This window comes from Ochotona princeps, chromosome 3 (genome assembly GCF_030435755.1).
Source record: "Ochotona princeps isolate mOchPri1 chromosome 3, mOchPri1.hap1, whole genome shotgun sequence".
In the NCBI taxonomy this organism is placed as follows: Eukaryota; Metazoa; Chordata; class Mammalia; order Lagomorpha; family Ochotonidae; genus Ochotona; species Ochotona princeps.
The window spans coordinates 94,376,403-94,400,436 of record NC_080834.1 but is presented as its reverse complement, the minus strand read 5'-3'; the positions used below and the strand labels follow the sequence as shown (position 1 = coordinate 94,400,436).

Sequence of the window (24,034 nt, the reverse complement as noted above, 5' to 3'; positions counted from 1 at the left end):
GGACATCATCAAGGAAAACATTCAATCCCCAGTGTTTGTACGGGTTTTTGTTTGTTTCTAATCTACTGCATCCCTTCTCTTGGCTTGCAGGAATTGTCTTCTCTCAGGCTAATCCCATGCCAGGTTATACAACATGTAGCAATGTTAACTCCATCCTGGCAGGAAAGCCCTGTGCCCCTCCTGCAGCCAGAGTTCAGAGAAGGAAGAAAAGATTTTGAAGCAGCTCCTTGGAAAGCTCTGCTTGCCTCTCTGGCATGCGCCACACGACTTCCTGACCAAGAGACCTTGCTGTGTCAGCACATTCAGGTCACTTTCTCCGCACACACACAACAGCACAAAACAAACACAAGGGTTCCACCGCATTTTACATCTCACTCCTGAGCCCTCAGCTCTGCAGCAAACACGCTTCCTTGGCCTGAACTTCCAAAAATCCTACAGATGATTATGAAGTCGGAAGCACCCTGTTGCAGAAAGGGCATTTTCTAACAGATGGAAAACCAGGCCCAGGCAGGAAAACACTTTCATTCCCCCAGCTTCACAAAGCAAGGATTTCCACCAACAACCTTCAGATCCACAGGATCTCAGAGAACGTGACTAAGTCGTCAGTACTTTCAAGTGTGTACGTTGCTTCTGTCACCCCAATGAGAGCTTTTAATCTTGCCAGACTTTTCCCACCAGTCAGGCTGCCCCTGCAAGCATCACTCTCTTTGTCCTGGTGACAGGCCTTTGACCTGCATGAGCCTTTCAATGCTTCCCATCCTCCCACCAGGCTGAACCCCTTCATCACAGTTACAGAACTCACCACGGGTTGTTGCTGCTGCTGTATTACACTGTGTGAGGCCAATGATCCCAGCTCACTCATCTTTGAACAGCAGGAGTCATTACAGTGCCTGATACACGGTAAGTGTGTAGTGACCATACAGATGAATAGGGTTAGGTGAGGCTTCTATTCTCAGATTCAGAGCAGCACAAGGAAAGCAAGGGAAGTGACATTCTCCCGCAAAGTCACGTATGCACACACACACGACAAAATTCAAATTCTCTCACCTCCACCCTCTGCTTCCCCATTACGCATTTGTCACACACATAGCTTCCTCTCTGGGGTCACCCACCATCTTTTGCTGCCACCACTAGGCCATCCCAGCCTCATCAACCCCTTCCTAAGCCTTCATTTCTCATCCAGTTACCAGGGCCCCAAGGAAGCCTTCCAGTCAGAAGCAGCCTCGCCCTTACTTGCTTCCATTACTTCTGGATCGGGACCATGCCTTCGAGAATTCAGATCAGTTTGCAGTTATGCAATCAAAAGTGTAATGACCAATTTTATTAAAGTTCATTCTTACTTCACTAAAATAACAACCCCCATAGAGTATGAACTTCATGTTTTTCAACTGTTGTTCACAATTAGAACCCATGTGTCTCTCCTGATTTTTACTAGACGAATAAATCTTTTAGGAAATAGAAAAGGAGTATGTGACACAAGTATTCTATCTCATGGACAGCAGACAAAGAATACAGGTGGCAAATCCTTGTCATTCATTAAAACTTGTCTCAATTCTTATTTATATGAAAGGTAGAGAGAAACAAAGAGAGCAAGAGAGAGAGAAAGAATCTCTACATCCTGGTTTATTCTGTAAATGGCCAGAGCTGGAGCAATCAAAAGCCAGGAGTCAGGAGAGTCATTTGGGTTGCTCATGTGGGTGCAGGGGTCCAAGCACTTGGACCATCCTCTGCTGCCTTCCCATGCCACCAGCAGGAAGCTAGCTGGAAAGAAACTGGAACAGTGGGCCCGGCGTGACAGCCTAGTGGCTAAATCCTCACCTTGCATCTGCCAGGATACCATCGGGTGCTGGTCCGTTCTTGGCTTCTCCATTTCCCTTCCAACTCTCTGCTTATGGCCTTGGGAGGGCAGTAGAAGAAGGCATAAGGCCTTGAACCCTGCACCGATGTGGGAGACCAGGAAGAAACTCTTGGCTCCTGGCTTCAGATCAGCTTAGCTCCAGCCACTGCAGCCACTTGGGAAGTGAACCAGCAGACAGAATATCTTTTTCTCTTTTTCTCTCTGTATATCTGCCCTTCAAATAAAAAAAATAAAAACAAAACAAATTAAAAGAAAAGGGTGCAGGTGAGACTCAAATTCTCACCCATATGGAATACCGGCACTGCAGAATGCAGTTTTATTTACTATGCCACTGTGCCAGTCCCCACGTAATTTCTATTTTTGCATTTGAACAATTTATAAATAACATGTAGCAGAGGCTGAGGCCCAGATGCAGGCTCTGGGAAAAGCCTGGAAGTCTTTCTCCTTTGGAATATTCACAAAGAAAACACCAGCGATTTTATCAAGAACACAAGACACACTGGGAACACCAATGTGACACTGACAGCCTCACTGTTAGGACAGGCGAAAATGTTCGTTATGTGCACACTCACATTCTAATACAGGATCAGCTATTTGGAGGAACTGTTTCTATTCTTTATATGATTTCTATATTCTTTGGGGCAGCCATTTAGCCTTAGTGGTAAGACACCAGATAAGATGTCTACATTTTACGCCAGAGTATGTGGCTTAAAGTCCTGGCTCTATACCAGCTTCCCGGTAACAACTACTGCAGGCAGCAGTAAAGCCTCTTGAGTAGTTAGGTCCCTGCCACCCATGTGGGAGACCCTGACTGAGTTCCCCATTCCCAACCTCAGTTCTGGATCATCCCCAGCCACTGTGAGCTTCAGGGGAAGGAACCAGTGGATGGAACTTCACTCTGTCTCATTTGAAACAAATATGTGCTACATTTATTTCACTCAGTTCAGAGGAAGGGCCAAATCACATCTCTGATTTCTAAGTCATTCAAAACATTACAAAAAGAAATGATAAGTCGATGTGACTTCTTAAAACTCTTTACAAGTCTGTAAAGTTTGACATCAAGGATAATTCTAGTCTCAACCTTGGAATTATAAGAAAGTAGTAAGTGGCTTAATCCTACTATTGTCGGTTGCTCTTCTCTTTCTGTTTAAATAAAACAGAACTCTGCCAACTTAGAGATTCCCTTGCCTTGATCCTACCGCTCATGGTGAGAAACCTGACCTTCTTTAGAAGATCAAGACGAAAGCTTTGAAACAAGCCATCCCTCAGACACAAAGCTTTTGATTACAGGATTTCACTATTTTTAGGATGTCCTTAACACATTTCAAATGAAAGACCAACGTAGCTTCCCTCCTTGGAGCTGGAGAGAATGTCCTGTCACCTCTAGGCCAGAATGACAGACAATAGTGAGGTCAGAGCACAGGGTCACAAGCTCTAACTTGTCCTGGAGTGCAAAGATTTGGATTTTAAGCCAAGAGACCTAACTATAAACACACTCAACCCCAACAGGGGCCTCAGCTTCTTCTAGTATTAAGTGATGGGTGTTACTCAAAACAGATTCCTTTTCTGTGAGCCTGATTTTGCCTCGAGGGGACACACAGAGATCATCTCAGAGCTGGTTTCAGTAAGAGCAGGGAAGGGACTCAACATTCAGGGGGTTCACTCTATGGTCGCAAGATCCAAGGGTGCCCAGTACTAACCCACACCATTGCTTAACAAAAACCTCTAGCACCCAAATGCCAACTGGAAACCTGCTAGGAACTGAAGTGTGTCTTGTCCAAAGTTTCATGTTGACACCAAAATCCCCAGTGTCTCAGAATGTGATCACCTGGAAAGACGCAGGGAAAGAGAGGCCATTTGGTGGGTCTTAACACAACCTGACTAGTATCCCGAGATGAGGAAATCTGAATTCATGCACAGTGATGGGGGAGGTGGTAGAGAGAAAAGCAGAAGAGAATACAGCAACACAGTGGTCATGGGCAAATCCAAGAGAGGCCTCAGGAGAAAGAAAACAAGGCAACGCCTCCATCTCAGACTTCTGCCCTCCAGAAGTGGGAGAAAGTGAATCTGTTTTAAGTGAGCCACTCAAGTCTGTGGTACTTTGTTACAGAAACTCAAGCACAGGACAGATTTACTACTAAGATGAGGACTCAAATCATCTTCTGGTCTGATCTCAATTCTGTGATGAAAAGACTTCCATTCTAGAGTCGGAGAGGAACTTCCCCAAGGTTACACAGCTACCTGCTGCCAGGAGGCAGAAAAAGCGCGCTCATGGCAGCAAACATCCACAGCCACACACTCTCCACACCATTTATTCTCCTCTGGGCTCTTTTCTTCCCCAAAGGGGCTTCAGATGTCACACGGAGAGATACTGTTTTTAAGACTAATGCCAGGGAATGAGGTTTTGGCACAGTGCATTGAACTGCTGCTTGCAGTGCTGGCATCCCATGTGAGTGCTGGTTTAAATCCCAGTTGCTCCACGTCCAATCTAGCTCCTGGCTAACACGTCTAGCCAAGCAGCATGCCTCAAGTGTTTGAGTCCCTGCCTCCTACCTGGGAGACCTGGATCAAATTCCTGGCTTTTGACCTGGTCCGGCTCTGGCCCTTGTGGCCATTTGGGAAGTGACTCTGTGGATGGAAGATCTCTTTCTCTCCTTTTCTTTAACTTTTTTCAATAAGTAAAAATAAATTTTATGTAAAGAATAATGTCAGGTATCGGACTCAGCATGGGCACTGCACCCCCTGTCTTCATGCCTGGCTCGTCGCCACACTCAGTGTTGCATCAGGTCGATTCCCCATCCCTGGCCTTGCGTGGACCCCACTGCTAGCACCAGAGGAGCTCAGTCTAAAGGGGGGAAACAAGTGTCAGAGACAACAACTGTTCATCAGCCCAAAGCATGCCCCCTCCACCAGAGACATTAGGGCAGATCCTGGAACTAGACAGAGTCAACTTCACAACAGTCAACTTCAGCAGCGAAATGAGGAAAAGGAAAAGTGCTCTAACTGGGAGGTTCCTGAGGGATATTATTCCTTAGATAAGCTTGGGATATCTGCCATCTGCAAACTGGAGTTTTTTCTAAGATATAAATCAAAAGCCATGTCCTAGACGACTCCATGTCATGAGGCTGGAGATGGAGCTTTGCATTCCCTGCTTTGTTTTTGCTTGACAGGCAGAGACAGAAAAAACAGAGACAGAGTTCCCGTCTCTTGGCTTCTTATTCCAAATGCCTGCAACAGCCAGGGAAGCATCAGATGGACCCAGAACGGCCTGAAACTCCACGGGGGTCTCCCAAGGAGAGGGCGGTGACCCAGTTACTTTAGTCATCACTGCTGCCTCCAAGGGCATACATTTGCAGGGAGCTAGAATCAGAGAGAGAGCTAGCCCTTGAGCCCAGGCCCTCTGGACTGGGACATGGATACCCCACGTGGAGGCTTCTCTCTAACGTATTGTACTGCACGTCTTCTGCATGGATTCTGTGAGTTCAAACGAACCCCCTCCCCCCAGGCAACCAGGTGGTTATCTAATTTAGAAAACACATAAAACTGCTCTACATTTTTAGGATTTGAAAGATAAACGCCAGAGAAGTAGCCAGTAGATGCAAGGCACAGCTGCTATCTTTGAGTCAGGAATATTAACTATCAGAAATGGCAGGTAGTCAGAGCACCGAGGCACCATCCAGCCACTTCTGCATTAGCTACCTGCTGCTACACAGAATTCACAACCTTGTAACATTTTTCTTACAAAATTTATTTAATTTTTATTTTCGATGATGTTTACATAGTTGATCAGGGTGGGAAAGATTGAGGGTTAGGGGAAAGTGGATGAGACCATTGTTTTCAAATTTTCTTTTTCTTCCTCCTGTATCTGGGGGGAGGGAGGAATATAAGGGAAGAAGCCGCACCCAGTCTCCCAACTGTGTCAGTACCCAAGGATGGGGAATGGCCACCCAGTGCCATCCCATGCTCCCTAATGTGGAGCATGCTCCGAGAGTTCTGCTTAAGTGGTTTTGATAGTTCAAAAATGCTGTCCATCTCATTGAGCTGCAAACACTTCTTATCTTTCACTTTCATGAGCTGGGGAGTCAAGAGCTGGGTCTGGGGTTTTCCAGCTCAGGATCGGATATCCCCAAGGCTGCAGTCAGGTCAGGAGTGGGGACTTCCATCATCTCCAAGGTTGGCTGGGGTTCACCAATCCATTTCTAAATAATTAAGAAGCTCCATTCCTTGCTGGCTGCTGGTAGGCTGGGCCTCTATGGTGGGCACCCCAATGTCCTCACAATGACTGACTTGCCCCAGCTTGAGTGACCCAAGAAGGGCAAGGAGAAAGTCACAGTGCTTCTTGTGAGGTGACCAGCAAGGCTGTATGTGGGCAGTTTCTCTCATGTCTATTCAATGCAAACAAATTCCCATACTGGAGGAATGGGCTCCCTTCAAAGAAATCATTGACATGTGAATAGTTTAAACCCTTATCATTTTCAAGGTTTCTGTCATATGCCAAGAAGGAAGAAAAAAATTCGAGACATGAAAACCTTAGGGTCTTGATTCTGCTCTCATGGTCACTGGGAGCAGGGGCAGAAGAGAGAACTGGAGCATCTAATATACCTTCCCTCTTCTTTAAGGAAGTCAAGTCAGCGTTGCTAAGTAAGTTAGGGACAGCCGTGCCAACATAAATTGGATTAGAGGTCAAAAAGTTTGTCTCAGGCCCCACTTTTCTGGGTTTAGCTATGGACATCAAGTAGCACTGAACTACTGCCTTGCTCCTCCACAAAACCACATTTACTTCAGATTATAAAGGGGAGAAAAGGGTGCCAGTGGGAGACAGGGATCCTATGAGAGCCAAGAAATAAAACCCATGACTGTGCTAGACACAGCTGCAAGGCCACCCATTTCAACAATCGTTACTTATTTCCAATGAGATCACGCATGTCAGAAGGCAGAGAGGCCACTACACCCAGGTCCCCTTCACTCTTTTCGCATGTATCCTCAGCAGGTGTATGTACCTTTCAGAGGCTGAAGAGCCCTCAGCTGCTCTCCAGGGGAAGCCCAACCATGTTTTCTTTCTGGCAAATACAGTCTCTGAGAGTTCCCAGCCATCAGGAATGGAAGAGCCTCATGGAACCAATTGTCCAAAGCCCCTGACACAGGAGCTCCCCTCGAGAACTCGCAGCTGTGCCCTGTGAGAGTCCACTCAGACGGAGGGTGAGAGTGAGCAGGAACTACACCTCAACATGGATGTTTCTAGGAGTCATTCGTGCTTCCTCGCAGCTCTACACATAAAAATCATTTCTCTAGATATAGACGCAAACATAATGGCAGAATTCTGCTGTCATGAGAATGGAAGCAGCTCCAGAGGAAAAATTTTGACAGCCCAATAGCTCAACAACGCACTAATCTAGACAGAAAACAACCCAAGGACTGTCAAGGCGCATGAGAGATGTCTGAGAAGGCGCTTTCTGTTTTCTTTCAAATTCTTTCCTGCCCAGTACGTTTGGACTCCAGAGATTTAAGAAATTCCCTAGTGGTGTGGAAACTTTCCTGTGATGAGGTGTGTAACATTTAACCAGTCTATGACCACTGACCACTGCAGATAAAATATTAAAAATACAACATATTCATGCAGAGACAAGCCAGAACTTGAAACAAACAATGCCCAATATTCTTCTAAATGCTAAAGGGTAGAAGACACACCTAGATTAAAAAAAAAAAGTAAGTTGAAAAGGGTGTCTTGGGGGAAATAAGTAAAAAGTCCAAGGAATGAGACAAGAATAAGTCTAAATGTTCCCTGTGGACATCAAAGGTGAGGATGAGAAGGAACACAAAAACTGAAGGGGTCCAACTTTTCCAAAGCCACCTGCAGCGCTCCCGTCTTGCCGAGAAGAAAAGGCGAATGCCTGAAATTAGAAACATGCACACATTCCACACTTTTCAAAGTCAAGTAAAGAGGCCACAAGTCCGTTCAAAAGAAAACTCAAATTCAACCACTCTAGCTGTGAGCTTGAAGGAGCCACGAGGACCTGTTTTTCCCTATCTCTCCTTTTTCCTGCAACCTACTTCTGAAGTGAAGTCTGTCTGAAACAGCCTTTTGGGGAGCTGTTCTGATTTAGGGGACATCCCAATCCCACCAAGCCACCAAGCCACCTTCCCTGCTTCAAACAGCAAGTACGGCCCTGTAGAAGGATGTCCCTTGTAGTGGGAGGTGACAAGCTGAATCTTCTCCATGACCAAGGAAGAGATAACCTGCTAAGATGTGTCACTGACTTCTTGGGCTCCTGTATCCACAACAGTCAAGTAGATCAATGGCTGTGAAGCCAGGGCTGACTTGAGGAGAGCGAGGAATATGAGGTTTCGGTTGCCTAGGGCAACTTTGCAGAGACCTTTCCATTTCTTGCACTTGATATACATAAGTACTTCTCTGCAATTATTGGATACCACCAAGTCATTTCTCGCAATTAGCACAAAAGCTCAAAGGTCACAGAAAATATTTCACAGAAATGAAAATCAGCATATGTGCACAAACGAAGCACATAAGCTTTGAATCAGAAAGAAGTAGGAACAAGTTCACAAGCTCCAGTGCAGAGTATGTGAATGATTTAAGTAACCAACTTTTGCGGGCCTTAATTTCCCCCATTTATTAAAACAAAAACAAAAAAAAGGGCCTACGGTTATTGTGAAAAAAAAAAAAAATCATCTTCATGAAAATCGCTTTTGATAGTAAAAGAGCCACAGAGTAAATGAAACTATTCTTAGGTCTTAATTCCCAGGGTCACTGGAAGGTACAAGAAGCCAAGAAAGGTGCAACGGCTGGCCTCCAGGGCGGTTCTTACTGGCCCTACCTTCTGCTAAAACTTAACTGTGGGCAGTAATCTCCCACACTGTATCACGATTGGTCAGTGTGACAGATAGGAGTGGCAGTTTTTCCAGTACTGGGATACAAAAGGTGCTAGAGTTTCCATCTTAATCTTCTCCCTATTTTTCTGTCTCACCATTCACTTTGGGAAAGTCAACTGCAAGGTCACTGAGCAGCCCTATGTAGAAGAGGACCAAATGGAGAAGAGCAGAGCATGCTTGCCAAGAGCCTCCTGGGTGAATGTAGAAGGGGACCGTGCAGCCCAGACATGACTTCAGAAGGCCATGGCCCTGGTTCACAGCTTGGCTACAACTCCTGAGAATCCCTGGTCAGAACCGCCAGCTGAGCCTAGATCCCTGCCCCTCGAATACCGTGGGAGGTTATCCAGGTTTGTTGACTGAATGCTGTGGAATCATCCATTATTATACAGCAATACATAACCAGTATGTTAGGTCACACAAACAGTGGCAGGGTTTGAAATAGGAAGAAATTCCAGAAAGCCGGGGATTGTTTGTCAAAGAGGTTGACAGCTGTTGAAAGAGGGCTAGGCTAGTGAGAGTGGACAGTGGTCATGACAGGGGTCACGTGTTACAAACCAGGCAGAGGGGGAAAGAGAAAGCAAATACGTTGGACAGATGGTAGCCAGACACCTTGACTGAATGGCCACACCTGATTCAGGTGATGGAGAGTAGGCACTGAGTCCTTGACTAGGGGAGGATCAGGCTGCAAATGGAATCAAGATACCCCACAGGTGGGCATGTAGTGGATAAATAATGGTGTAAAACCACAGGCAGGGAGGTACCAGAGGAATGGCAGGGATGACCCAAGGAAGGAAGGAAAGAGCTGAACTTAGAACACAGATGCCTGTCAGAGCCTGAGGCTTCTAAGCATTACGTCATTTAATCTCTGTGCCTATGCAGTTGCATGCCTCAGGACAAAGCTACTACAGCATACATTTTTTAGTCAAAGCACCACATTCATATATATATAACATGCTGCGCTGGCATACAACACATAGCCCTGCAAAATTAATGCCATAAATATTGCAGATGTTATATACACAAAATTATAGTCAATATGTAAGCTCGTTTCCTCTTCAATCACCTCCACCGCAAGATCTGACTCCAAATTACACTGTTATCTTTAATAAAGTCAACTAGTAATAATAATAAAAAGGGAACACACTACAGAAGTAATACAGAGAAAATTCAAAAAGTAATCCTTTACTCGTGACAGGCTGGAGGAGGCCAACACTGAGAAACAGTATTAGCATTATCAATCTCATCAAGCCATCCTCTGTAACAGGAGAAATCCAAGCACCAATGGAGAGGCAAAGAACATTTACATCCTGGGACTTTGGAGTTTCTTTGGGAAACAAATACACCGAATTACCCTGAGGCAATGAAGGGCTTTCTGGCAAAACTTTGGCAGGAAAGCTAACCCAAAGCAGTCTTCAAGAAGCCCTGGGGAGGAGAGGATGAGCAGCAACATGCATTAGGGTGGTAAGAGCACACACAGCTTGTTCCTCCTAAACATACAGGGTGACGAGCCCTGGGCTTAGTACACCAGAGAGGTGGTTTGATCTACATTCCTGATAGTTCGGGGGGGGGGGGGGCGGGGTGGAGGTCAAGAAAGCTAAAGCTAGCACCAGGTTGATCTGGAGGGAGAGACACTGTCATCCACAGCTGTCACTTGGTAGCCTTTGAAGGATGCCTGCTGGGACGCAGCTCTACTAATTGGTGCTCCTCCACCCGCCTTGATCAGACAAAGGGACTGCCATCAGCTTAGGAGTCAGGGCTGCTTATCATTTTTCCAGTTTCAGAAGCAATAGAGGAAAGGGCATTGGCTCAGGAAACCCAGACATGATAAAGGCACAGAAAGAGGAACTGGTCTGTATTGGGGAAACAGCACAATCTGTTGAAGGAAGGGTATACAGAGTGTGTGCAAACAAGACAGCTGAGTCAGGGAAGGAAGAGCCGCCCCACCCATGACTAGAACACAAAACCTGCATTCACACTCTGGCTTTGCCGCTAACTAGCCACACAACCTGCACGCTGCTTCACTTCTCTCAGCCTTAGCTTCCCCTGCTGTAAAACAGGCATGAATGCCCCCTTTCTGCCCACCTGCAGGCTATGAGCTAGGAGTGTCTCCACAGTCCTCAGCCCAGGTTTCCAAGCAGCCTTAGCCAGCCCCCCAGGGAAATCAGTCCAGGAGCCTCCAGGAACTTCTTCCCCATTTGTATAGCAGCCCAACACTCCCAGACTCCCAGCCAGAGCCCTCTGTCACCCCAGCTCCCAAACTCTCACTCCCCCTCTTCCCATGCTTACTGTGTTTGCTGATTACAAAACATGCCATCATCATGCAAGTTTTAATTCCTGCTGAGCCAGCTTTCTAGTTCTGTCTCCCCTGGCTAGAAATCTACCCTGGAACCTCTCAATGCCCTCCACACCCAGCCAATCCAAGGGGCATTCAGTGCAGCCTGGTTCTCTCTCACTTGGTCCCTGCCTCTGAGATAATGGAGCTTGGTGTCAATAGATATCAACAGATATTCAGTATCAACAGACATTCACATTTAGTTTCCTTTCATTTTCAAATGAAATAAGGCTGGGGAAACAACTTCAGATGGTTCTTGATACCCCGAATGCTAGCACTCAGGTGAATGAATCCTCCCTACGCGGACCACCCTGTTGCAACATGCATTCTCGCACAGGCACAAGGACCCTCTCTCCAAAACCTGTGCCAGCTGTCACTCACCTCTCCCCCTGCAGCATTCTTTTGCTTCCCCTTTCCCTCCCGCTCACAGACCAGTAAGTAAATTAGCTACATTGCATTTGTGATGCCAACAATGCAGTAGCGATGCCAAGGCTCAAAAAAGCAATGTAAAACCACCACCCGCGTCTGTTTGCAAGAACATCTCCCCTGAGATCTCCCTCCTCTGGCAAACAGAGCCAGCAACACCCTGGGAGAGAGAGATGAGGAAGAGGCCTGAGACACTTCTATAACAGAGCCTCCAAATTCCAAAGGGTTGGGGACTCCACAGGGAGATGAAGTTGTTTCAATACCCTTCTCCCCAGTACAACCCTCCTCCATGTTAACTCTTAGGGCCCAGTTCCAGGCTGCTCCTACTTGGCAACACCATTCACACACAGCGTACTGCCGCTCTCCACACTTGCCATCACAGTCAGGTGGCTGGCAGCCTCCTGCCCCTTTTTCCACCAAATGGGAGGCCAACAAGATTAAAGCTCTGCCCCTTTCTTGCCACTTGGAACTCTTACAACTGGTGATTAACAGTCTTTCAAACAAGAGCAATTCTTTCCTCACTATAGATTTGGCCTCTAAGTAAATCAGATTGGAAACTAAAAGAAACATGTATTCATTGTCCCACTTCTTTGAGAAATTCAGAAGTTGCAAAGTGAGAAATGAAGAAACTTAATGAACAGTAACAGAAGGATTATAGGGTGACTGGCACATATTCTTTACATGACATAATTTACCAAGGAAGGGTTTTTTTTTCCTCCCTGTGTAATTAAGAGCCAGGGGAAAATGTAACTCCAACCACTTCCCTCAGTTACAAGTCACAGGAAGAACAATGAAGCACTCACAACTCGCGCAAATGGGCTTTGCATCCAAAAAGGCTCTGATTTCACATGGAGCCAATGGTACCACTCAGCAACTATGAATCCAAACGCCCTTCAGAAAGGGTCCCTGAGTCAAAGAGTGTCTTCATTTAGCCCCTGAGCACAAATTTCCAGCATGCGACAGAAGGGTCCCAGAGACAAGGAAATTTCTAGTGCACACCTCCTGCTCAAGCTGTTCAGCTGTGCATGCCTCTGCACTCTACCAGGATGACCATCTCTGCCTTGACCTAACAAAGTGTTCCCAAGCAGCCAGAAGAAGAGACACGTCAGAGGCTGAAGTGTCAAACTGCACTCTGGCCCGCTTCCTCTGGAAGCTTAGAAAGAGCAACACACACAGGTCCACATTCATTTCCATTTCCAAAATTCTGATTGGGTGCCCAATCTTCAGACTTATTTTCTAATCTGAGTCATCACTTAATTCTGTTAGATAGTATGATATAAACCTCATACACCATTTCTTATTAATTCATAAAAGCCTTTCTCTCATGCTTATCTGCTATGCACACAGGGTTGAAAACAGTAATACAAGGAATAGCAAGGGCATTTACTGAGTGCCTGACACATGTCAGGCATAGATCACATCATATATATCATTTCAATAGATCTGCACAATCATCCTTCGCTATAGATTTTTTTTCTTTATTATTGAATTACCTGGTCTGCTGCTTCTCCGTTCTCTCCTCTCATGGCATAACTCACCTCTGATTCAATGCACTCATAAGCACACATGCACGTCCACACTCCAGGGTCACTGCAACCCCAGTTTACTCTGAGAATTATCTCCTACAGAAGTCAGATATTTGGAAACCTAAACAAATGTTTTTTCTATTACAAACAAATAGAAATCCCTGATTGAAAAGCCCATAAGGTTTCACTTACATAAAGGAAAGAGTTACCATTTGGCCAAGCCACAATGGAAAGAGCTCCCTAGAATCAACAAGTCAGGGGCCACCTATCTCCTGTTCCTCATATTAAAGTTGGAGCCTTGGCCTTCTTAGAATGACTTATTTTCATTTTTTAATTTTTTTTTCAAAATACAAGAGTGGGTTCACATACACCAGCAACTGTGAACATGGGAATTTGGGGTCCTCAAAACATTCTAATTAAGTGTGATTTAATTTAAAATCACAAATAATCTAGGCTGAGGGTTCCCTGAAGCCATTTATTTGGAATCCAGTTGGGGAAGACTTACTACCACATGGAGAGCACAGGTTGCTGTTATGCTAAGAGGAATCATTCCTGAACCTTCATGGTCTCATGTTAAAGGGAAATAGGAGGAATTTAAGCCAGGATTGTTTTCAGAAAAAAATCAAACAATTATTTATCAAAACAAGATCCTGATGACTGGGTGTCAACATCACTTTGCTGATTAAACTTTGAAAATCAATCAAAAGCAGGTAATGGTATAGGGACTTGAGTGACTTGCATTTTGGTCCATTTGTAGGATCTGCCACTCACCAGGAATAAGCTCAATACACATCAAGGGTGAGGACTAAACAAGTTACCAAGTGAGACTTTGATACAGGAAACACTCTGCCTTTCCTTCTGAGTTCTAAAGATGCCACTTCGTGCGCCACAACACCACAAAGCCAGAGCTCTCCCGAACTTGGGCAGGTGAAATAACAATAATTCCCAATTCAACTCAGGGGTGGATCAGACACTCAAACACTTCACCAACCCAGTGACACTCCCCACCCCCATTCTAGCCAACAACTGATATTTAACTGTTTACAACATCCTGAAGCTGTGTGAATAGCATTTTTGCTTGGAGAACTGAAGATGGAAATTAATGTTTGTGCATCACCTGGAAAACAAATGCATCTATCTCACACAGTTAAAATGTCCCCGACAATAAGGACAGGTATAATCGACATACATAGGAACGCTCCACTGAGAAACTGCAAAGAAAAACTCAACAAAAGCCTATCTGTAAAGTATTGAGCACTTTCAAGAACAAGATAGATAGATAGATAGATAGATAGATAGATAGATAGATAGATATAGATATACATACACCCAACCCCAATACATTTTCATCTACTGTTGTAATATTAACACTGGTGAAGTCTTGTTCATAATTCTCAATGTAAAAATTCTCATCCATCTGATCACATGCCCAGTATTACACATACTTTAGAGTTATTCAAACAGTTCCTGCATGAAAACAGAGAAGTTATTTCACCTACCCAAGTTCGGGAGAAGAAAAGTGCTAAATATGCAACACAGATCCTGCCTAACCCTTGGAAAATGACATTTTTCTTTCAGCCTGCCAGTTAAATGCCTACTCTGCTTTTTCAATTCATTCAACCACTTCTACAAACGTTTGCTCTGACATTTTGCCAAAGAGCTATCCCACAAATCTCTAACAGGGAGTGGGGAGGGAGTAAAATGAATATGAAGTGAATTTCAAATTCAGGGCCATCATCATAAACTTGTGGCCCAGAGAAAGCCTCACGTTAAACCAGATAAAATGACTGACATCAACAGCTTAAGCACAGTATTACTACTATATATGCTGTTCATTAATATAATAGATAATGTGGCTACTTTATGACTCACTAATGGACTAAGTTGGATTGAATAATAGACTCAGCATCTTGCAGGCTAAAATACTCCAGAGATGATATTTCTAACACGCAAAAAACTTTGTAAAATGTAATAAGCCAAGCTATAGAAGCATCAAGTGCTACATGTCAGACACAAATATCTCCACCTTTTTTAACAAGAGCAAGAAGACCTGTTTATGTCAAAGGCAGAATGACAAAGGAGAGATAAAAAGAGAAAGATCTTTCATACGTAGGCTCACTCCCCAAATTGCCACAATGGCTGAGAGTAGGGCCGGGGTGGGTTGGACACAAGGGCCTGTAAAGTCCATCTGGGCTTCCCATGTAGGTAGCAGGGTCACAACTACTTGGACCTTTTCTGCTGCCTTGCCAGTCTATTATCAAGTAGCTAGATCAGAAGCAGGGAAGCTGGGAGTGAATCAGTGCTCTGATACAGAACGCCAGCATTGTAGGCAGTGGCTTCAACCACTGAATCACAATGCCAGCTCTCTCAGGCTCAGGCATTCTGACTGACCAAAAAAGATCACAGAAGAAATGCATCTGGAAGCTACCTGGGAACCTGATAGAGTGATTTCAGCTGGGCCCACCAAGGAGTGATTTGCTTACTCCTTAGATAGGCTACCTGTCTCCTCTAAGAGATACTACGGACTCAGTAGCTGGCAAGAAGCATAGTGCCACAGCCAGTGAATATTTGAAGCAGCAGTACAAACATGTTGTCCTTTGCTCAGACCTGAAAGGTTGCCATTCTACTCCGAGGCAGATCCAGAGGAGCAGTGGGATTGCTCTGACCTGCTTCCTGTGCCCAAACCAGCCACACTTGCCTCCTTGCTGTACCTGAACAGCTTCAGAAATGTGCCCTGAATAGAAGATCTTTCCCTGTATGTTCTCATAACTAACTCTTCAACCATGCATGTTCGTGGGCAAGGATCTGATTGTCACCTTCCTGATGATTTTCAAATGCCACCCATTTAACAGCATGTATGACTTCGCTTTTCATGACTGTAAAAAAATACCCGAGACAGGCCACCTTATAAAGAACAGAGGTTGACCCTGACCCACAGTTCTGAAGTTCTTGAGGCTCACAATCCAGCCTAGCGCAGGCTCTATTGTCACAGCCTCCAGTGACAGTGCTCTTGCTGGCATGGGGCAGAGGTGGCACAAGGCCTCACACAGCAAGAGCCAGGGAAGGTTCAATTTTGTCTATGTCTCTATCCCTCCTGATAATGCCAGCAGGATTCAGTCATGGTGGCTCTATCCCAGTGACCTCATCCAATCTAATAATCTTGATCTGAGGCCACCAAAGGTCTCACTTCTGAATTAAACAACTGGATTAAAGTTCTGTCCCCTTAACATCATTAGCTTTTAGTTCTGCATGAGATCAGGGAACAAATCATATTCAAACTGTATCATATGTCCTTTTACTTTGTTCTGATTCTCCTTTTTTTGTCATAACACATGCTGCATTGACTTAAAAAATAAAAAACTGTAATGTACCTATTGTGTTTGTTGTTTATGATCAATTTCCACGAGTAGAATATCTAAGACAGTAGGGCTCCTTGCCATTGTGTTCACTGATCAAGGGCCTAGAACAACTCCTGGCACACAGTAGGCAGTTAAATATCTGCACAATGAATAAAGAACTGCTAGCGATAGAATGTTATGTCACAGAACAATTTACAGGGACTCTTTTAAGGTGAAGAGTAGATGTGGAGATTCAATCCCCTTCCTAGGAGTAGACTTACATCATTCACATCATAGACAGGAGCTGGACAGTCAGACTGGCAAACAGATAGATGCTGGCCAGCACTCAGGCAGAGCTGGAAATGGGTGGTCAGACTTGGGCAAGCCATAATGCCACAGTCCACAGACTCTTTAATTTGAGGTTTAAGACTCTCACATTTGACACCCACTCACCATGTCTCTCATTTATTCTATGTCTTGCCACTTGTGCAGTTAGCTGGGCCACATGCTCAGACTTGCGTGTACTCTTCCACATTACAAAGAAAAGAGCTGCTTGCCGTCAAGCCCTTGCCTGCCTGGACCCCACCTGGGTACACAGACTGTCTGGAAATCTTTGGCCTCAGGCTCAGCCCTGCCCACGGCCTGAGTCAGCCATGACCCAGCTTGGCAGTGGACTGAGAACCCCACCCATCTCCACGTGGCTTAGTTGACTTCTGCTGCCTTAATTCCACAGTGTACTAAAAGTCAAAGACCACAAGAATGATTCAACATATACCAGAGTACCCGAGACAAAGGCCCAGGTACTAAACCCTGCAGTAGTTTAATAAGACTCTTGTAACTTTCTCCCATGTTCATATTCATTGCTAAAGTAGATCTTAAAATCCGACCCTTGGGCTGGGGGCAGGAGTGCAGGATGGTTATTACAAGGACAAACAGATAAAACCAAGTTTCCTCACCACTTTCTAGCCACATGCCCTGCCTTCTTTCTCATCTAGAAAATGGTGACTTAAAAATGTACCTGGAAAATGAGGTACTTATGAAGACGAATGGATTTTAAAATGGTGAAGCTCACAGAACAATGCAAACACTCAATATATCATTCCCACAAACATTGAAATGTTACTAGGTTATATATAAAAAAGAACAAAGTACTGTTTTGTGAACTTACCTCAAAAACATCAGGTAAAATGCAAGAAGCAAGACACAAAAGACCACACAGTATATGATTTCATGTTCATGGAATATCTACAGTAAGCAAATTCATACACTTAGAAAGCACATAAGTAACTGTTAAGGGCAACCAGGGAGTGAGAAATGGGAAGCGACGGCTGCTGAGTATGGGAATTCTTTCTGGGTTGATGCAAATAGTATGGAATCAGACAGCAGTGATCAATATTTGTACATATATTAAAATACCTAAGTCACACGATTGGAAAACAAGACACTATTCCACTTGTACGAACTACTCTAGCACAGCGCTCAAGTCCTGGCACTCCAGCCCCTATAGTCGCTACATAAAGCAAGGGAAGCACAATGGCAAATAAACTAATAACTAACTAATCAATGACAAGTATGCAGCCAGAATTCTCTAGGAAACATTAACAGCAGACACTAGAACAACAGACAAGCTTCGAGGAATGACTGGCCAACTTGGATAAAACTTTATCCTTCAGGCATTTGGAGTCTTGCCAATGTATACTGATTCACTGTGGCAGAGGGTCAGTGGCAAGTTCAGCCAACATGGGAAATGATCAACAAATGGAACTTACATAAAGCAGTTCAGTAACAGAAAAGCAAAGGAGGAAGAAGCCTACTTCATGCTTCCTCTTGGGTTCATAATCAGAGACCAAACCGTCAGGCACGGCATCAATTCCCAATGTGCGAACCTGTTTGCACAGTTTCTCTTAAATCACTGCAATGGCCACAACAATGAACAAAACAGGAAGGGGAGTTAAAAGGAGAAAGAATGTGGTAGAAAACAAGTAAGGTCTTATTTCAAAGCAACAGCTTCTTCTAGTTGCATTGGCAGGTGGTAAAGAATTCTTAAATATAACCCAGCATTCAGCTGAACCATCCTTGACGCCTGTTCCAATTATAGGTTCTAGAGGTCATCTCCTTAGTAGAAAACTCCAAAGAAGGGAAAACTAGAAGAGGGGAAATGAAGTTAGTCTTCATTAAAATAGTCTCTTATAGTAAAAAAGAAAGAAAGAAGGAAGGAAGGAAGGAAGGAAGGAAGGAAGGAAGGAAGGAAGGAAGGAAGGAAGGAAGGAGAGAGAAAGAAAGAAAGAAAGAAAGAAAGAAAGAAAGAAAGAAAGAAAGAAAGAAAGAAAGAAAGAAAGAAAGAGAAAGAAAGAAAGAAAGAAAGAAAGAAAAAAGAAAGAAAGAAAGAAAGAAAGAAAAAAGAAAGAAAGAAGAAAGAAAGAAAGAAAGAAAAAAGAAAGAAAGAATGAAAAAAGAAAGAAAGAAAAAAGAAAGAAAGAAAAAAGAAAAAATAAACATTCTTTCTTGCATTTCCAAGAATCTGAAGGCTCGAAGTGTAGGAAATGTATAACAGTGAGAACAAATAGAACCAGTGTGCACCTGTCAGCGTGGTTGGTGACATAATCAGGAGTTGGGTGACTACTAGAAGCAAATTCTCAGACAATGCCCTAGAACTTTCAGAAAGGCAAGCTCTGTCATCCCCCTTGCTGCTATCCTTCCCCTTAACATCCTCATTGCATTTCCAAATTCCTCTTGGTGTGTCTAATGTATTTCCATGATCATCCAGAAATCCAGATTCTGAAAGTGCTTTTAGAACTTTCATCATCTTTGTTTTCTCTCAGGCACTTTTCTCTCCTGTTATCCCTGCCCTAAATCCAGTCCTCACCCTCTGAGACTGCTTTAATCGCCTTTGGCCTGGCTCATCTTCAGAACACTGAGTCTGATCCCTCCCCCACATGGCCCCAGGATTACAAATGGACAAATGAATGAAGCTGAAATGTCATAGTCCAGGCTTTCAGAACAACCACACCTACCTAACACACAGCCCTTCCAGGAGCTCCCACATTCCAGACAACCTCACTCCATGGTCTACAGGTTCCAACAGTCATTCCATAGATAACCCTGCCACACTTTGACACTTCGTTGTTCTGTGATAAGTGCATTTTCACACTAAGTTATTATGTGACAGGCATTGCACTGCAGACTTTATGCCTTCTCTATAATGCCATATTATAACCAATGTTGAGAAAAAACAGGGATTAGAATAATAGTATCAAAGTTACAATCTGTGTGTCCTCCAACAAGTATACACAAAATACATACAAATAAATGACCACACTTTAAAAAATACCTGGAAATGGGCCTGGCGGCGTGGCCTAGCGGCTAAAGTCCTCGCCTTGAAAGCCCCCGGATCCCATATGGGTGCCGGTTCTAATCCCGGCAGCTCCACTTCCCATCCAGCTCCCTGCTTGTGGCCTGGGAAAGCAGTCAAGGACGGGCCAAAGCTTTGGGACCCTGCACCCGCGTGGGAGACCCGGAAGAGGTTCCTGGTCCCGGCATCGGATTGGCGCGTACCGGCCCGTTGCAGCTCACTTGGGGAGTGAAACATCAGATGGAAGATCTTCCTCTCTGTCTCTCCTCCTCTCTGTATATCTGGCTTTCCAATAATAATAATAAAAAAAATCTTAAAAAAAATACCTGGAAATATTTACCCTGTGCTATGCTTCACAAACATCCCTGGCATATGCTTGTCATTTCCAGTCTACAAGTAAGGAAGTTAAGCTCCTAAGACCATGGAGTCAAACAAAGCAGAGCCAGGATATAAAACAAGGTCTATTGACTTTAGCACTCAGTTCCACTCTTGTTTCCCTCTCTGTCTTCACCATCTAAAGGAGAGAAAATGAATCCCCAGAGTAGTTATGAAACACGACAAGAACAAAGAGATCTACCTCCCCTAGTGCTCTTCCTTCCAAGACTCAGCACAGAAAACTAGGGGGAATCTCTCCCTGATTTCAATGGAGGGAAGGCTGCCTCTCCCCTGCTCAGTCTTGGGGATGGGGAGAGGGAAGGGTCATAAACTGTGGCATAGCCCCAAACACACAGACTTCAACAGGAGACCTCAGAGTCTCCAGGCATGGTTTAACAATACAGCTCTAGGTCTTTTCAGCTGCAATTGTGAGAAGACCACTTTGCCATTCTGAGGCCCAGCTTCCTAAAGGGTTACAGGAGAATCGCAATGCATATGCCCTCTCTGCTCTGAGGAGAAGTCAGGACTCAGGGGAAAATGGACTGAAAGCACCATGAAGAAGGAACTCCAAGTTGTGTCCCAGAACATGGTATTGCACCTGCCAAGTTGTTTGAAGTCTAGGTCACAATTTCCTGGGTGCTCCTTATATCTATCATAATATTCTCTCCATCTGAGATCTGAGTGTAGATAGTGACTTGAAAAGGAGAAACATTAGTGAGCAATATCCCATTATTATTATTACCTCAAAACATAACTGCGCGCGTGCACACACACACACACACATACACATACTACATTAAGCAAACAAAAAAAAATCAATACCTGAACTTAACAGCTTCCAAAACAGCACACTTTTCCCAGGTGAGACTTAAAGTAATAAAGAAATTAAAAAGATATAAGAATGAGTAAATTGGGCCCAATGCTGTGACCTAGCACCTAAAGTCCTTGCCTTGAACGCACTGGGATCCCATACAGATGCCGGTTCTAATCCCAGCAGCTCCACTTCCCATCTAGCTCCCTGCTTGTGGCCTGGGAAAGCAGGAGAGAATGGCCCAATGCTTTGGGAACCTGCACCCACTTGGGGGAAACCCAGAAGAAGTTCCAGGCTCCTGGCTTCAGATTGGCGCAGCACCGGCCATTGCGGTCACTTGGGAAGTGAATCATCGTACAGAAGATCTTCCTCTCTGTCTCCCCTCCTTTCTGTATATCTGCCTCTCCAATAAAAAAAAAAAATCTTTAAAAATAAAAAGAATGAGTAAATTAAGAAACATAACAATATCCTAAGCATCTAATCAAAAAGGGCTGGGTTGACAGTATCAATCAGAAAATCTACTCAGAGAGAAGCCATAGAAGGCCCTTGTGGACATTTTTATGGGAGATATTTTGAAATAGCATCCTGTAGGGACAAAGAATAAGAATATCCACTTGGCTCCCAGTTAAATGAACCAACTCCACACGAAGACAAACTTTAAAGAGCTACCGGAAGAAACAGTTAGTCAGTTGGAACCTATCAGAGGCCAGCGGAGAAGCAGCTATAGATTTCCAAACAGGCATCTCCAATCCAGGCCAAAAGGAGCTCAGGCCTCCTCCCACCCTCCTGCCTAGAGCTGCAAGAGACCCAAAGTGAAGTCACCCTTTTACTAACCCTTCCAGGCTCTTGCCCAGCCCCAGGCCCCAGCTCTCCCTACAGGCATTAGCTCTGCACACCTACAGAAAGCTGGACAGGGTGAAGAGCAGTCCTGGTTGAACGAGAAGAAGACCTCAGAACAATCCAGGCCCTACATTTTATGCAGGTATGGCAAGCAAGTTTTTCCCTCCAGAGTCATCTCCTTGACTGTACACAGGAAGAATATAGGAAAGTCTCCTGGCATTCTAGCTGTTAATCAAAGGATCCAGGAAAACCACATATGGTTAAATGTGACCTTGAAAATCTCCAAAATTTGAGCCAGCAATGTGGTATAGCAGGTGAGGTCACCTCTTGTGACGTGGGCATCCCATATCAGAGCACTGGTTGAAGTATAGGATGCTTGACTTCCAAACCTGTTTTCTGCTGATGCACTTGAGAATGCAGCAGAAAATAGCCCGAATACCTGGGACCCTACCATCCATGTGGGAGGCCCAGATGGGGGTCCTGGCTCCTGGCTTCTACTTGGCCCAGACCTAGCCATTCTAGTCATAAGGTGAGTGAACCATGGATTGAAGATAGGAAAACCAGTTCATTCATATTCATATCCTCTTTATCTCCTTTCTCTCTCCCTCTCTCCCCCTTTCTATGCTCTGCTTTTCAAATAAAGAAATCCTAAAAATAAATAAATAAATAAAAAAGCCCATAGAATTGCTCAGGAGATAGAGAGGGCACACTTTAATGCATATGTCATCAAAACCCAAGGGATTCAAGGCCAAATAAGAAAACAGATTTCTATCTGCTATCTGCTACCTTCCACCCATAGGACACTGCTCAGTGGAGCTCAAGAATCCAACCAGTCTTGTCCTCTTAAAATTTTCCAGTCCACACTTTTAAATTGCAAAGGGCACAAAATATAATCTCATGTTCTCTCTTCCAACCCAAGCCTAGTGATATCAGAAGGTCAATGCATGAAAATGGATGTAAAAGCACTGAGCAAACCTCAAGTGTTCCACAAATAATGGTTCCTCCAATGTGTTGAGCATTCTGAAGGTCAGGACTCCCTTCCTCTTGAGTGTTTCCAGGGTCTAGTACAGAGCCAGCCTATACTCTCTGGTACTCCATAAACAATGAACAGAGAGGAAGGGCGCTATGAACCAACTAGCCCTGGACATGTAGTCCTCTACTTCAGGTTATGAAAGAGAGGAGGTATGATCTATGACTTGCCCTGCCACTACTCATAACCTAGTTGGAGAATATACCATCACAGGCCACAGAGTACAGAATACTCACAATACCTGTGCAGATGCTGTGTGCAAGATGCAGATCTGTAAGTTGTCATCATCAGTAAAGGACTCCTACCCCAATCAAGACTTGATGTTTCTTACAGAGGGAGAAGGAGACACAGGGAGAGGGGTCTTTATCCACTGGTTCACTCGCCAAAGGGTCACAATCAGCCAGAGCTCAGCTGAGCTGATCTGAAGCCAGAGGCTTCTCCCCAGTCTCCCATGTGCATGCAGGGGCCCTAGGACTTGGGCCTTTCTCTGCTGCCTTCCCAGGCCATAACCAGAGAGCAAGATCGGAAGTGGAGTAACTAGGACATAAACTGACATCCATATGGGATACCAGCGCTGAAGGAGGGGAGTTAGTTTTCTACACTACCATGCTAGCCCAAACATCCTTATTTTTAAAGTCAAGAAACCTATGTATTTGGAGAGGGCTCACATATGCTGAGCTCACACAGCAATTGCCACAGTAAAATCATATTAGCTGACTTCTACATCGTCACCAAAACCAGACATCCAAAGGGACCTACCCTTCAGCAGTCATGCATAGCTCAGGGCATGTCACTGGGAAGAGCAATGAAACAGGCCAGGGCAACAGTATTCACTCCAAAATCATTTTATTAACCATACAGACACACAGCACTCTCTCTCATCTTTGTCAGTCTCTTCCTCTTTTCTCTCTCTCTCTCTATCTCTCTCTCTTCTTAAGATTCATTTATTTCACTTTTCCAGTGAGGTTGCACCCCAGGACTACACTATTGAGAATCCTTACCATTTACACACGCATTTTTGTCTCACTCACTCACAGACCTGTGTGTATCCTTCAGTGCTTTATTCACAGCACCAAGCCCAGAGCATTACACGTACCAGGTAAGACAATAAAACAGGTATTGAAAACAAAAGAAGAAATTAATTTAATAAATAAAGAAATCACCAAAGACTTCCAGGAGAAGACATCTGAGCTCATTAGTAAATGATGGGTGGTGTAGGGAAAAGAGACTTGAACAAGAATCTGAGCAAACGTGGACG

The 24,034-nt window shown here is 44.5% G+C and overlaps 1 protein-coding gene across 2 annotated transcripts in view; it reads right to left on the bottom strand.

The window, feature by feature from the left end:
- Positions 1-24,034, bottom strand: part of MB21D2 (Mab-21 domain containing 2) — a 116,167-nt gene that overhangs the window by 38,381 nt on the left and 53,752 nt on the right. Inside the window, exon 1 of one of the 2 annotated variants that reach the window (XM_058662112.1) lies at positions 14,076-14,104. The exons of the other annotated variant lie outside the window; for it this stretch is intronic. The gene's annotated coding sequence lies outside the window, so the exon portion shown is untranslated. Of the gene's footprint in view, positions 1-14,075; positions 14,105-24,034 lie in introns of those variants that run through there. 2 annotated transcript variants of the gene reach the window in all.